Raw genomic sequence first — 6,702 nt, 5'->3', positions numbered from 1 at the left:
ATACCCCGCTTAATAAGAGTTTAAAATATAGATGTCAACATGCATTAAAAGAACCTAGGTTGTTAATGTGCTCGTTAATATTTATCCAGGTTCATTTGAACTGGTAAACATTTTGGTTTTAAATAAAACAAGGCATTTTATTTAAAGAAAACATTAATTCTTTACCAGATGATGTTTTTCTCATTTAAAACGATGTTGATTGTTGATGTTGAAACTCATTACACGTTTGTTAGTGTGTGTTAATTAAAATGATTATAGTTTTAAAGACTATTGAAGTATATATCAAAGTACTGTGTAAGTAAAACTATAGGGTCTAAAATGTATGTGTGGAAGAATGTTATCTTTAATAATGATTATTCAGGTTTCATAACGATGTTTCACCTCCCACGGAATGAATTATAAAAATAATTAAGCACAAGATTTGATCCCGTGACCTTCACTTAGTTGTACTCACTGAACCGTACTTAATAAAAGTTGAAATAAGAGTAAAAAAATAGTGTCTGTAATACACAAATGTATCTTTTTATTTATCATTTTAAAATCCGATAGTAAATCTTATAAGAAGAAAAGTACTAAGTACTACTCTACAATTGTACTTGTGACTTTAGACAAGTCATTTTGGCTAAATTTTATTAAATACTAGAAGATTTCGTCATCAGCTTTTCCAATATAATCGATGATTTTAATAATTATAAAGCATTATTTGATCATAGATCATATCGGATCTTTCTCCAAACGTGATTAGTTTCATCAGTTTAAGAGAAAAGACGCATACATTTATGTATAATATTTTGCACTGGAGACAAGTCCTTGAGCTTATTTGAGGTTTTTGTGTTACGAATAGATTTTTTCTACTAAAATTCGGTTACTTCTTAACATTCTACAAAAGTAGGTTACATGTAACACTATCACTGGGTTGGTGGGTGTATTTTCAATCGGAAAGATTGTATGAGAATCTGTGCAATTTGGAAATAATTATAAAATTGACAAAAATATACATATATTGATTTATATCAAATCGAGAAAAAGCAAAATTTCAATTGCTTTTGTAATTGTGATTTAAGAAATAAAAAATTGAACCTTTGACCTTTTAACTGTTTTTAGTTCCATTTATGCAATTCAGAATAAAATAAATGTATGAAATAGAGCATCTACATAAGCAAGGTTTTTACTGTAATTAGTGTTCGTTCGAAGTATACGCAAGAGAGATTTATGGAGTGTTCTTAGTTTCGGAACTAGTAGTGACAGAGAGGATAAAAGATCAAAGTAATCTATTTCCACTGTTAGAATTCCCACTAACACAGTAATTTATTATATCAAGTGAAATTTCACTTACGTTCGATTTTCAAATCAGTTTTTAAGGATAAAATTTGCTCTCGTATATATTTAGGTATTTTGCTTAAATATTGTTATTTATTTGTATTTCATTGCGATCGCTATTTTATTTTAATTCGTTAATAGTAAATTTTATATCCGTAAAGTCATTAATGGTTCATTGAATATTTTAGCTCTTTATGTATTTATAAATGAAAAAACTTTTTTATAAACAATTTTAATCGCACTTTCTATTTTTTCTATTTCAATTTGCATATTTTTATATTTAATATAATTTTCAACTGAACATTGTTAATCAGTTGACAGGCAAACTATGAAATCCATTCGATCCGGTTCATTAATACAAATAATAATATTTTTAAGAATACTTTTAATAAACAAAGAAATTTCTTTGTAGAGCATATCCTGAACTATATTTATGGAATATAATTATTGTTATTGATATTATGCTCTTTATGTTACCTTTTTGGAGTATAATTTCCTCTTAAAAATTTTATTCTAATGACTCATTCATAATTATGGAAAGGTAATGAAAGATAGAGTGTTCTGATAAAATAAATGTATCATAACATAAGTTCTAGTTTATGTATATTGGATTGTAATTTGTATCATTATTTTTACCCACTGTTAGTGACAAAATATCACCTTAATAATTATTATTATTATAAATGATTCAAATATAAAAATCAAATCAGGTATTTGACTGTAATATTTAAAATAATGTCAACATAATAAAAGTATAAAATTTGTGTGTAAAGTGAGTAAAACCTGAGGTATTAAGTTATTTGAATTCGCAAATATTCATTAGGGATGTCCAATTTCATGAAGAACTCAAATCCTTTGCGAAGTTTCTCAGAATAAAGATACGGTTGTATATCCAGCAACTGTATGATATATTTACGAGTACGAATTATAAAATAAAATATAAATCCTTAAACATTATAATGTTATGTTTTAAAGATCGTTATTGTTCAACTACTGGGCACTGAGACTTCCATTTAATTTTGTGAAGATTTGAGTTCATTGTACCAGCGGTAGATTTTCATAAGGTTTTTGTACAATGTTTTGAACAAAAATTGAATTTTAAATACAAATTATACTCATCTCATTTCAACGGTCTAGGTAGGGCTAGGGAAATAAGGATTCTTTTGTTTTTGTCCTTTTCTCGAATTTAATTTGTGTTAAAATATTATAGCTTCCAACATACGGCATCACCCTTAGACCTATTTACTTAGTGTCAGCTATTTATATTATGTTGTTCCATTGTTTTGGTTAGAATTTCCGTCAGTTGGAAACTTTATTGTTTTTAATCAACCGTGACTTGCGATTTTCGAGTTGTTGAATTCGTTGATACTTTGTAACAGTTCTAATTCGATGATTTATGAATTATAATATAATTTAATTATAAATGACACTTAAATGTTATGTTTTATTTTATTAATAAATATTTATTTTATTACTTTTTAACCGACTTCAAAAAAAGGAGGAGGTTCTCAATTCGTCGGGGCCTTTTTTTTTTTTTTTTTTTTTTATTTTTTATGTATGTTACCGAATTACTCGAAGATGGCTGGGCCGATTTTGACAATTCTTTTTTTGTTTGAAAGGGCATGTTTTACAGGTGGTCCCATTGTCAGGAGATCAGGATCTGATGATGGGATCCTGGAGAAATCGAGGGAACTCCTCAAATTTTATAGGCACACCTATAGTGATTTCGGTTTTATTCAAAGTGCCTTGGTCATATGCTCACGAAAAGTGACATTTGATGAAGTAGAACTGATGATGAAGACCACAACTGGTAATCAGAACCTATTAGTAAGTAACTATTTTACGGGTTTAGTTCTATTTCTTTAAGATAGTCGTCAAGCAATTGATGTTAGTAAACATGCCTATGATGAAGTCTAGCTGATGGTGGACTACCAGGAAAACTCCTCAATGATTAACGGTATTGCATCGGGAAAAATGGTATTGTCTAATTGGCGATGAGCAGTTAGCATTAGGCTATTGTAACTTAGGTAACGTTTAATTTGAGTTGCAGTCCACATCGTATTGAAACGGCGTTGAGTTATGTTTAGAGTCGAAAGCCGAAATGTACTGAGTATAATAAAGTGAATGACAAACACTACCAATAGTAATTATAAATAACAAAACAACACTGAAAAGCAGTAAATAAATTTTTATAAATAAAAAAAAACCGCCTTCAAAAATGAACTAAAAAGAAAAAAATAATCAGTTACATCCATATCCAATTTACGATTTTTTAATCACCTTTTGAAGTCGGTGCCAACAAAGTAAATAAATTCCTATATTGAAATCATTTAATTTGTATCGATAGTAAGGTTTGTCTAATAGTGTCATCTATACAATAAATAGATTTAGGTTTGTATGTATGTATTATGTATTATGTACCTATATTAGCAATTTTGGCACCGACTTTGAGAGGTGATTAAAAAATCATAAATTGGATATGGATGTAACTGATTATTTTTTTCTTTTTAGTTCATTTTTGAAGGCGGTTTTTTTTTATTTATAAAAATTTTTATGTTTGTTTTGTTAAATGTTATTAATATAAATTAACTTGGTGGTAGGGCTTTGTGCAATCCCGCCTGGGTAGGTACCACCCACTCATTAGTTATTCTACAGCCAAACAACAGTACTCAGTATTGAAGGGTGAGTGAGCCAATGTAACTACAGGCACAAGGGACATAATATATTAGTTCCCTAGGTTAGTGGCGCATTGACGATTTAAGGAATAGTTAATATTTCTTACAGCGTCGTTGGCTATGGTTAATGGTGACCACTTACCATCAGGTGACCGATATGGTCGTCCGCCAACCTACACCATAAAAAAATAATTATTGTTTACTTTGAATTAGCTTAATTTTTTTTCAAAACTGTTTATGTTTTACAGATTATTTAGTTCTCATGATTATAATTTTTTAAGGGTTTGATTAGATTTTGGAAACTTGTAGCAGTAGCACACCTGCAAGTCTCCTGGTGTTGCAGATGTCCATGGGCGGTGGTATTCACTTTCCATCAAGTGAGACTGCTGCTCGTCACCCATGTCATAAAAAAAATAAACCCTGGTCTAAAAATATTTGTAGTAAAAATGTAGCACAATATATTTTTACATTTAAATTTGACTGTTATCATAAAAAATATTTTTAATTAATTTTAATGAAAATTATTATATTTGTAACCTATAAGGGGGAAGCATGGAGTAGAGTATAATTACATTCTTTCATCCAAATTACATTATAAGAATATTCGCGTTTTTTTCTTTCGATTCACGATAAAATTTAAACATTAGAAACATCGTCTTATATAATCACTAAATTGTATATCAACTTAACAAGTAATATTAAACTTCAATAACAGCTATGAACCTACATACTATACAACAGTTATGATTTCCAAAATGATGCAATAAAACTAGTTAACGTTACAGCTTCGTAAACATATTTAATAATACAACAGTCTCCTTTCGAATCGCCGTCAAACAGTTTAGAATTTCGCCTATTACTAGAGAAACTGACAGTCTAACGGAAACTGTAAAGGTACTATAACTAAAAGCGATTCCTATGCAATTATTAAATTTAATATAATAATAAATCCATTATTATTATTAAATATTTGAAATAAACTAACTGGGAATGCTCGATGTCTTTCGAGACGACAACTGTTCTATGATGATGGAATAAAAGCTATAAAAATAACTTACTTTATGTGAAAGGATAAATCAATCAATTACTAATAACCAACCGACCCATACAAATAATTAATAAATTAATTTATCCAAAAATCAATAGACCTGTTCGATAATTTTTATTTTACACCTAAATACATCACTACTATGTATAAAATATATTTAAACAGTCACTTCTGAGTTGGCAACACTTACCCAAGTTACTGTACACTTTGAAGATTAAATGTAAATAACGGCTAATACTTCTTAGTGATAACGTCTTTGAATATGCCTTATTTTATTTATCTTAAAAGTGCACAACAAACATAAATATCTAAATATTAAAACATTATCCATACTAATATTCGAGTCGAGATGGCCCAGTGGTTAGAACGCGTGCATCTTAACCGATGATTGCGGGTTCAAACCCAGGCAAGCACCGCTGTTTCATATGCTTAATTTGTCTTTATAATTCATCTCGTGATCAGCGGTGAAGGAAAACATCGCGAGGAAACCTGCATGTGATAAATTTCATAGATTTTCTGCCACATGTGCATTCCACCAACCCGCATTGAAATAGCGTGGTGGAATATGTTCCAAAACCTTCTCCTTAAAGGGAGAGGAGGCCTTTAGCCCAACAGTGGGAATTTACAGGCTGTTGTTTGTTTTTGTTTTTTACTAATATTATAAATGTGAAAGTAACTCTGTTTGTCTGTCTGTCGTTCTTTAACTGCCAAACCACTGAATCGAATTTGATCAAATTTGTTTTGAAACAAATTCAAACTCTAAGGCCATAGACTACTTTTTTGCTTACTAACAACCAATCGCTAAAACTCGAGCCAAGCCAAAAGTAACTATATATTGTGACTATACTAGTGGTTATAAATTGTAACCTGCAACCGTAGAATTTGTAAGGCTTTAAAATATTAATTTCAGATTGTTCAAACAACACAGTGCATTGTGTTATATAGTTTCAAAGCCGTACGAATTGTCAGTGCAAGTCTCGACAGTGTTCATTCGGGTACGATTATTACATTTCAATATTCAAACGTTCCGAAATTAAATTGACAACTCAACTTCTAGTTTAATATTACTTGATTATTAATAGCTGAGTTGAGTTGAGTGTCTGAATGGACGAAGTGTGTATGATAGTATCGATATCAATAGATGAATGAATGTATTTAATTATTTAAAAAATAATAGACAATATTCATAGACAGATCTGTAACAAAGATATTAACTGTAATAGTTTAGTTTGACCATCAATGATTCAAAGTTATATAAGAAATGTATTGAAATTACATCTGTCATCATAAATGCGTTTGCACAAAATTTTACTGCGGGCAAAAAATACGATTCTAACTCTCAAGGAAAATATTTAGAGCCCCTATATTGCTGCCCTATTAAGATCATATAAAATCTAAAAGAATATATAAATCTATTAATTTGAATTTAGTGCAATAAACTTCTTTTCCCTGCTCATATCGCATCTGATCATTCACTTCCATCTCTACCATACACCTTACTCACAGTCTCCATCCATGTATGAAAAGAGCAAAGTGATGACCCTCAGGTCATCTCTTTTCCTCCCTTCTTGAGCGTACAGTCATTCACGTAACTCTTTTGGTTATATTGTCAGTGCAATAAACAATTTATATAATAAATATTATTACAGATAACATACG

This window comes from Vanessa cardui, chromosome 15, assembly GCF_905220365.1.
Source record: "Vanessa cardui chromosome 15, ilVanCard2.1, whole genome shotgun sequence".
Classification (NCBI taxonomy): Eukaryota; Metazoa; Arthropoda; class Insecta; order Lepidoptera; family Nymphalidae; genus Vanessa; species Vanessa cardui.
Note: the sequence above shows the minus strand (reverse complement) of the source record.